At 40.6% G+C, this 9,310-nt stretch overlaps 1 protein-coding gene across 3 annotated transcripts in view; it reads left to right on the top strand.

Moving 5' to 3' along the window:
• The first annotated feature begins 2,209 nt into the window (after positions 1-2,209).
• Positions 2,210-9,310, top strand: part of march8 (membrane-associated ring finger (C3HC4) 8) — a 79,033-nt gene continuing 71,932 nt past the window's right edge. Inside the window, exons 1-2 of one of the 3 annotated variants that reach the window (XM_046070572.1) lie at positions 2,222-2,338; positions 2,562-2,612. The gene's annotated coding sequence lies outside the window, so the exon portion shown is untranslated. Of the gene's footprint in view, positions 2,339-2,561; positions 2,613-9,310 lie in introns of all 3 variants that reach the window. The other 2 variants (XM_046070574.1, XM_046070573.1) reach the window with 2 other exon arrangements.

Here is a 9,310-nt window from a genome sequence, read left to right on the forward strand (position 1 = left end):
ACTAACCCATAGGAATGTGACAAACAGAGTACACAGACTATTGACAGATATCTGCTCATTTTAATGCACCTGAATATGATACGTCAAAGTTCTTCTAATTGTATTTCTAGTATTTATTCCATAGGTATCTGCACCTTTTCCGGAATCAAAACATGGCCCATTAACACTCAACCTTGTGTGTTGTTCTAAAGAATAGCCTTGCTTGCATGAACTAAGAGCGTTCACTCTGCTGAGTCATGTGTGCTCAGGGCTGGAGGGATCAAAACATGAGACAATCAAGCTCTACTAGTCTGACAGGTTCCCCACACCAAGTAAGAAAGTAGGAAGGTCACACCAAGAAAATCTTAACATTGTGAAAACAAACTATCTTAGCTCTGCCCACCCACTCCCCTTCTGAATGTTTGTCAGTCTCTTCCTGTTTCCTCTTCTTTTTTATGAATTATTACATTGTACACTTTATTGGAACAAGCTGGTCCTAAACTCGCGCACCGTGTCCTAATCTGTTCAGGAGAAATTCTCCAGTTTGTAGGCTTGGCTGGCAGGGTTTAAAGTCCTGTAAATGTTGTGAAAAGGCTGCTTTAGTATCAAAATGACAGCTGTGTTTCAGTTTTTCCATCCTAATCCTTCCATGCCACACAGAAAGACAGCCTGTATCTCTCCGACGCAGGGACACATGCATGACAATTTGTCAGACTCACTTCTGAGGTGCCCACTTTGTCCAGACTGAGCACAGAGACTCTGTTGTCCCACCCCAAGGACAGTGTGGTGGACTGTGCATCAGTAATAAGCCCAAACACAATGACAGGTTTCACAGAGAGATAAGAGCTGAGGCTTGAGTCAACAGGGGATACGATCCCTCGTTTAATAAGTAATAATAACATACTGCACTTTGAGTGAGGCATTACAGTACATGGTGTGATTCACTCAACGTAAGATAGTCATGGAGTACACTGGAGGCAATTCATAATCTGAATTAATGACCATTGTACCAGAATATATTAATATAGTCTTAACAGATAGGAGCTATTGTCTGGACACAATTTTCTATAGGGTAATAACAAATCTATTATATAATTTCCATTAAATCTAATGTTATAATAACAAATATCTATAATAATAAATCATTAAACAAAGTATATTTATAATTGTCACATCATAATCTTTGAAGGGAATAGTTTGACATTTTGGTAAACGCTTATTCACATTCTGGCAGAGAGTTAGATGAGAAGACTGATGCCACTATTGTGTGACTATGCTAAACTTGAAGGTACAGCCAGCAACTGGTTAGCTTAGCATAACTAATGGTTCAGTAGCAGTTAGTCTCTCCTTCGTTCCTCATTTGTTCCCAGGTAAATGCTCAATAATTTGTGCCCCTTATTGTAAAGTGTTACCATTTCCAGAGTCATGAGATCTTCCTACACATAACTCCCTGTAATATTGAGAATTGTCATTTCCACACTTCGTTTTTATATGAATTTGAAAAAAACAGGATACAGCATGCTAATTACTGAGCTTTAAAGGTGCTAGTCGGTGCTAGTAGGTGGATTTTGTTACCTTTGAGCAGAGCCAGGCTAGTTACCAGGCTTTCTGCTGAAGCTAAGCTAATTGGCTGCTGGCTGTCTCTTCACATTTAATGGACAAATATAAGCAATATCAATATTCTTTTTTAACTCACCCCCAGAAAATCAATACAATTTCCTAAGATGCTGAAATTTATCTTTAAAGCTTCATAAATGTATTTGGACCACCTACTGGGGGTAGTGGAACAAGTTGCTTGCCAAATAGATTTCAGGACATGTCGCAACATCAGCAGTCGTTTCTCTGTCCACCTAATGTAAGTTAAGTCCAATAGTAACTTTTAGCTCAGTTTTGGTCGCTATGAACAAAATATCTGACTAAGGCCCACTATGTTCACCAGCTAATTTGGTAATAAGAAGGCCTAGGTAGTGTATTGTGAGTTTATCATATCTTTTTAGCTGAAAACTAGCTGCCTGCTGCTGCTGGAGGAGGTTGGGTTGGTAAGTGAAACAGAAACACATATAGGTCTAATTATATAAATATAAATAAGTAGGGTTTTAATTATTGGCTACCTAAACCACTTTTCACCACTACTGCCATCATCATTATCATCATCATCTTCCTCATTATCCTCATCCTCGTCTCTTTAATAACCCCAGTGCGCCCGCGTGCGCCGCCTGTCCTTTAAATCCCTGATTTCCCCTTTGCATTCTTTTTCACTCCATCTTAACGCGGAAGTCAGTGACGCACCACTACACACAGCTGCTCAGCGGGGACGATGAAATAAACAAAACGTCGTCATTCGGTGCCAAACACAGCGGTGAGTATCTTCTATTTTTTGTGTTAGTTGGAATATGGACCAACATTTGGTCCAATGCAGCTATGCGTATGTCCACACTGAGGCTTCTCTTTCTCCTCTGCGCCTCTCGCTTTATTAAATTCAACCGGAGGCAGCTGACGGTTTGTCGGTAGGACTGACGGACGGACTGTTCTGGGATGTGAATGTGTGAGAATTTAATTTTTTTTTTTATTGCCTGCTGTAGAAGCCGAGAGTCGGCCCCTGACGACGGTCACCGTAGCCTCTTGTGATTAAGGTATGAAAATTCAGTTTTATGTCAGGGACTGGTGCGCTCTGCAGCAAAAAAAAAAAAAAAAGAGAAAAAAAGCAGCAACGCGTTCGTGTCAGCCTGCTGTTTTTGAAAATAATTTTATTGCTCGGGTTCTGACATTCAGCATGTGTTTTGTGACTCGAGAGGAGACGTAATGTTGACTCCATAAAGCCTTAGCCTTTGTAACGCTCAGTTTCAGGTGGAATAAGACGGGACCACACGGTTAAGCATTATGCTGTTGGATATGTGAGCGTTTATTCCCACCATTGCTGCCTAGGATGCTGTTAACTTGCCTTTTTATATGGATAAATCAAGGGTCACAATATAGCAGTGTCTGTTCCCTTTGAGTTTACCATACTGGATCAATATTGATGGGTCAAATGTGCATGGTGGACTACAGACAGCAGCTTCCTTTGTCTCACAGAGCATTTGCTACTGTAGTTTAAATTTACTGTAAACTTTATGTCTGAGGCACACTACTGGCCGGATGTTCCCATATTTTGACCCATAATAAAGCCAAGCAGAGCATAGCCCTAACTGCAGGCTACAGTGACTCTATTTTCATATCTTCAGCCTGACATCAACAGCACATCAATTCCACAGCTGGGTCAAACTGTAAAATGTTGCTTTGCCTGATAAGTAGCTATGGTTAGTACCCTATTCTGCCATTAGACCCAATAATCAGTTAATTGTTAGAGTGGCTCTCACATTACAATCTGTCTTCTCATTGGCTGCAGTATCAACTTTCCTGGGTTTGGGCCACCGTACTCTCCAGTCCTGCCTGTGTGCTATGATACCTGCTGCATAGTCCATGCATGTGTATTGCAGTTGCAGCTTGTCTTTTTTTAAAGATGTAGCAAAGCGCTCTTGTGTACTGTACAGCTTTCTGTTCTCACTTCCACTGTGTGGATGCCTGCTGTGTTATTTACTTTTTCAGTAGGGGGGCAAACCGTTTACTTATGTTCATTCCAAGGTAACAAGTCTTGGCAGCTTCTTAAAATACCATCTTTATGGTGACGCGGTCTCTGGTATGGTGTTCAGCGACTGTCAGGGCAGGAACCAGCTGTGCATGTCTGTGTGTGTTACATCACTGTAGCCTTTGGTTATGTCTTTGCCAGTTTGTGAAATACTGAGGGCTTGTTACGATAAGAAGCCTCATTGTCCCGTTGGTATCTGTGGAGTGTGCATGCAGTAAGATGCAGATAACACGATGCTTATTCTCTCTGTTGTGCTGCTGTGTAGCTAATCCTGCCTCCTCGCATGGGATTACCGCATACAGATTGGCTTCTTTTACACAAACACTTAAGTTTTTGATGCAGGCGAGTGTTTGAACAGTAGGGCGGGACTGTGGCCTTTTTGTAGGCAAGCAGTTGGAGCTCTAATCTTGGTTTCATACTTGAGTTGAACAAAAGAAATATCTTGACTTTGATATAGAAGTAATTGGTAATGCTTTTAATCTACAATAGCAGAAAATATTAAAAGCAAAAGAGATGCCAGGCTTGTATTCATGAGCCTCTTTCAGCTTTTTGGAGTTTTCATGTTGCGCGCACAGATATTTTAGTTGAATTGTACACAGCGGACCATAAGAAGTAGGGAAGAAAAGGTGCTACATATAGGTGTTTTACCCCCGAAGGTTTGACTCCAAAAGCATTGAGTGCAATTGCACCAACTTATTTGCAGCAGAAAGTTCTCTCATGTTACCACAGCATACACTTAGGACAGTCTGCTCATCTCCTTCTACTTTCCTCTCCCTGACCTGACCTTCCTTCATGACCGTGTGCCCTCTGACGATGAAGGATCAACAAACATCCTGCCAAAATGAGAAATCTCATCTATTCCAGATCCCAGAGCTGTCAACAGACTCTCAAGTTGTCCTGACAGGACAGACTACAGGGAGAAATGAGAAAGAAAAGCCATGATTATGATTCCAAACAGGAGGAAGATGGCGACTGAGACTGTGTCTGTTAAGCTGCTAAAACTGCGATCGAAAGGAGCCTGCAGTCTTAATGGACTCTGCCATTGTGTGCTTGCAAATTAACTCATACTTTCTGCCTTCAGAGACGGGTTCTGAGGAAAGTAATTGGAGGGTGGAAAGAATGCAATCAAAAGTATCTGAGGGCTCTGATAGTAGCTTTCTCCCAATTAACTGCTGTCATTGTTTGACACAATTGGTTGTGATGGTGAAATGTGCCTCCCACAGTATTTTACAATATGGAGCCGAAGATGGGTTTGACAGCCACTATTGTGCTACTCTATAGCAGTTTCAATCAAATTCAATTTAACATCCAAAAACATTTTTTAAAAATTCAGAAAAAGACTTTTAGTTCTGGTTCCCTTACTGTCATCCACATCTTTGTTTTTTGCTGATCAGTTTGTTCCAACTGTACAACAGCTGACAGCTGTTCTTGATGATTTTTATTTGTGTTGACAATTTTTTTTTAAACCCAACAGTTTTGTTTTGTAGGCAATGCCGATCAGTTTCCCAGAGCCCGAGCTGACGTACCTAAATATCTTTTTCCTGTCCAACCAACAGTCCAAAATCCAAAGATATTAAATTTACTATCATAGAGGATGACAAACAGAACACATGTAAGAAGCTGTAGTTGGTAAATATTTGGTTTGTATGTAAATTCTTTCTTGAAAAATGAGCTTAATCACATAAGTTATCAGCTTTCTTTATGATTAATTTTCTGTCCATCAATTCATTGACTAGTTGCAGCTATAGCTTTTTAAAACATGAATTCATTAGAAGTAGATTATCAACAGGACAATGTAATTCTCTCACCCTATCCAGTCTCTCTCCAGCATACACTTCCTCTTTTCTTGTGTTGTTAGAGGATGTGATCATGTTCCAGTCAACCACACCACTTGTGATTTGGGCCCTACTCAATCAACCACATTTTTTTCTTTAGCCCTGATATATTTTTATTCTTAATTTTTAATCTCAACCTGTTTCAAAATGGCACCTGCAGATGTGACACTCTGACTCACACTGCATCTCTATGCCACCTGCTTACCCCCTTCTCCTCACTCTGGTGGTTAATCTGTAAAATAATATTGATTGCATTCTGCATAGAGACAGGAAATGGATCCAGCCAACAGAAATCAGTGTTCGTGCATATCCTTTCCCCTTTACAGGAGTGCTTGTGTTATTCAGGATGTGGGTTTTCCTGGACTCCTGCCTGACTGGAAAGAAGTTGTGATAGTGTCAGTTATTCCCTCACTTTACTAGACTTCCAGCTTAGCAAGTTGTACTTTTTTAATTGATCTTCAGCTGAACTAATTAAAAGTATATTAACAATATTACCGCCATATGGCAGCTGCAGTCCTACCGCAAACTTTCCAGGGCCTCGTAGACTCTGTGCAGCTGTCCCATACTGCTCTTGTTATCTGAATTTGGACTATAATTGTATGAATGCGTCCCCTGCTAGTCTTGCTGTGTCAGCGTCTGGCTGGGCTGTAATTTAATAACATAATAAAGGTATCATACAGTGTCGTTTCTCTTTGCCTCCCTATGCAGCTCAATCCTAACCTGCTCCTGTGTCCCCTTGTGGCTGGCCTTTGTCTGTAGTATTGATCCAATCTAATGACTTCCTCCTATGGAGGATGTCATAAACACCTGTGAATTAATCCTCACTGGAGGCTTAAGATAAAGCTAATGGCAGTAGTTAACAAACATTGGTTATGGGACAACAGGACAGTTGATATTTCTTATATATCGTGTGTGTGTGCGTGCGTGCGTGCACGTGTGGGTGCACGGGTGGAATGAAATTATAATGTACTGGATGGAAGACGGGGAGTGCTCGACAGCTGCTATATATCAGCCGAACAGAGGTGCTGGCTCAGCTGAACGGACTGTGGGATGGCATCGCTGCAGGTAGTGGGTTATGGTTGATGATGTCATTAGGGCTTTCACGATCTCTCAAGGTTTTCTGTCTGCTCGTAGCAACGAATCAAGAAGAGGGTGTGGGGATGGAGCCACAATAGTACAATGCTGTGTGTTACTGTAGCTAGACACAACACACATTTGTGCAAAAACAGTGATTTGTGTTGTGATATTGTGTCAGATATTTAAAATGATACTCGGTAGCTGGATTGAAATGGTGTCGTGTTACAGATGGATGACATATTAAAGGAAAACAAGGTTTCTTAGTAAGGTGTTAAATCATCAATGGCTTCCAGAACAACTTAAGTATAGATTTGGCATCGTCTCTGCTGCTACACAGGAGAGATCAAACAACATTCCTCTAAGATTTATTCCCTCATTTGGCGTTTTGGTGATGGTCAGTCTAAAAGCTCACATAAGTGTTCAGTTGACCCCTTACACAATGTATGTAAGAATCTGTATTATGTTTTTCCTTATTTCTTAACATTTTATCCTTTTATTTGTCACCTGTCTGTGTTTGATGGGTGGACTGACTGCAGACTTGACACATTACTTGCTGATCAGCAGTGTCGACTGCAGCTTCTTGAAACAGGAGCAACTTATAGCAGAATGATATGAAAGTGTGGAAATAGGGATGTAGATTAAGAACAAAGGCTATGTGTATTTAATTTATGTGGAGGTCTTCGTTGATAGTCTCTCCAGTTGCATTTTGTCTACAAAATGTATGGATGTGCTGTATGGGGTCACTCACATTTGTTTGCATGGCGGGACATTAAACGATATTTGATTTTTGAAGCTGGATGTCTATAATGAATCAATCAAGGGAACCTAGAAAAACATACAGCCTTTGTTTATAATGAAAGAAAATCGGTTTAATAAACTTTTTATTAAAGATTATAAATCCTAGCATGTTGAAAAATCAACTTGGAGGAACTTTTATGATTGGAAATCCTTCAACTTTTGTCAAAGCTTCGACTTTATTGATGTACACACTGATTTCAAAAGTGTTTATCTTCTTGTGCCATCATGTGGTAGTGATAGCCTCACAAATCATTATTTTGATCCATTACCAGCAGTTCCTTCCTGCATCAAGTCTAGAATATGACTTTCCAAATCAACTTGTGCAACAGTAAAGTTTGTACTCTGATCAACTCAACGTAATTTCTTTTCTAACTGAAGCTTAGAGCAAGTTTCAGAGACTAATGGCTGTCTCGGAGTTTAAAAATCTAACCAAGTATGGTATGCTAAATCTGTGACCTTTCCTTGTAAATGCATTTCAGTCTTTTTGCTGCTGTCAGTCTCCCTGGTACCTCCCTTGTCCTACAGGCGTCTCATGAAAGTTTCTATATTTGCTTCTAAACACGCAGCATCAACAGCAGTGCTTTGTTTGGACTAACTGGAGGGAAAACGGGGTAATTGAGCAGCAGCAGCCACTGTGGCTAGGCAGACAAAGAAAATAGTTAAGATGTCATTGTATTTTAAACACCGATTGTCATGCGGCCTTTGGCAACTTTGGAACTTTTTTTCTTTTGAAACATTATCAATCCACCATTCATGTGTAATTTACTCGAGTGTTTGTAAACAGTACAGATATATAATCAACTGCTGATTTCGCCAAACCCAACAAGAAGATCCCCAACAGCAGAATAAGTCCCCTGTGGTCATTTCATTAGGAATATGAAATTAGTTTTTTTTAATAATTACTTTTCTGTTGTTCCCCATTGATCGTTTCACACTCTTGCTGCTCGTGTTTGCATTACCAGAGGAGGTTTGCTGCTTGTGTTATTTTTACTTTAGTGTATTCATGACTTAAATCTCATCAAATAATCCTTCAATGTCAGAGACAGTCCCCTGTTACAGCAGCAAAAATAAGGCAAGCTTTAAATCTCTTCTGTGATTCTTTGACCATTTTAATTCAGTCCTCAGAGTTTTGCAGTCATTAACTGTGTTTTTAAATAATTAATTCTGTTATTGCTTGTACAAATTGCTTTGTAGACATAATGTGATGTAGTATGTTTGAATGACTTTTTTCAAGCAGTATATTAGTTTGTTTGACATAATAATTATTCAGTTGAATGAAAGCCAAGTTGCTGTGTGTGTGTGTGTGTGTGTGTGTGTGTGTGTGAAACTGGTGTGATCGACGGACAGCTGTGGTAGCATACAAACCGTTCAGGTGAACAGTCAGCTGGAGTGATGGGTGAGATGGGATAACTGCCTTTTCCTTGACAGCCTTTAGCATAATGTGTGCTGTCCAGAGAGGGATTAAGACAGCTGTTCTGTCAGGTCTCAGGGTATGAGGCTGACATGACACAAGCTGCTTTGTGACATGTGACTAATGTGGTGACCATGGCTATGTAACCACAAGCCTTTTTCACCAACAATGTATTTACATTGAGTCAAACTTGTGAAACACTTAGTTCCCCTTCGAGGGAACTCGAACTGCGTCGGTTACGACACTATGGGAACGCCTCTAGGCGAAGCAGGTCTGAACGTGAATGAAATCACTCCAATCCTATTGGCCTGTTGCTAGAACGGTAAGGTGTGACGGAATAACCGGAGGAGTATAAAGCACACCTGTACACACTCATCATTAGCTTTTTTTCTATTCAGCAGGCGCTCTGTATGTTTGAAGAAAGCTCCAGTCCTACAAGCAGTGTGTCTTACCTGAGGAAGAAGTCTACCAGCATGTCCGGCAACCAGATGTACAGAAGGTGTGTTTTTTTCTTGCCCTCGGTACATCACGGATGGAGATTCTCATGAGATGTGTGTCTCATGTTTGGGGATGGAGCACGCACGG

Source organism: Micropterus dolomieu, linkage group LG15, assembly GCF_021292245.1.
Source record: "Micropterus dolomieu isolate WLL.071019.BEF.003 ecotype Adirondacks linkage group LG15, ASM2129224v1, whole genome shotgun sequence".
Taxonomy (NCBI): Eukaryota; Metazoa; Chordata; class Actinopteri; order Centrarchiformes; family Centrarchidae; genus Micropterus; species Micropterus dolomieu.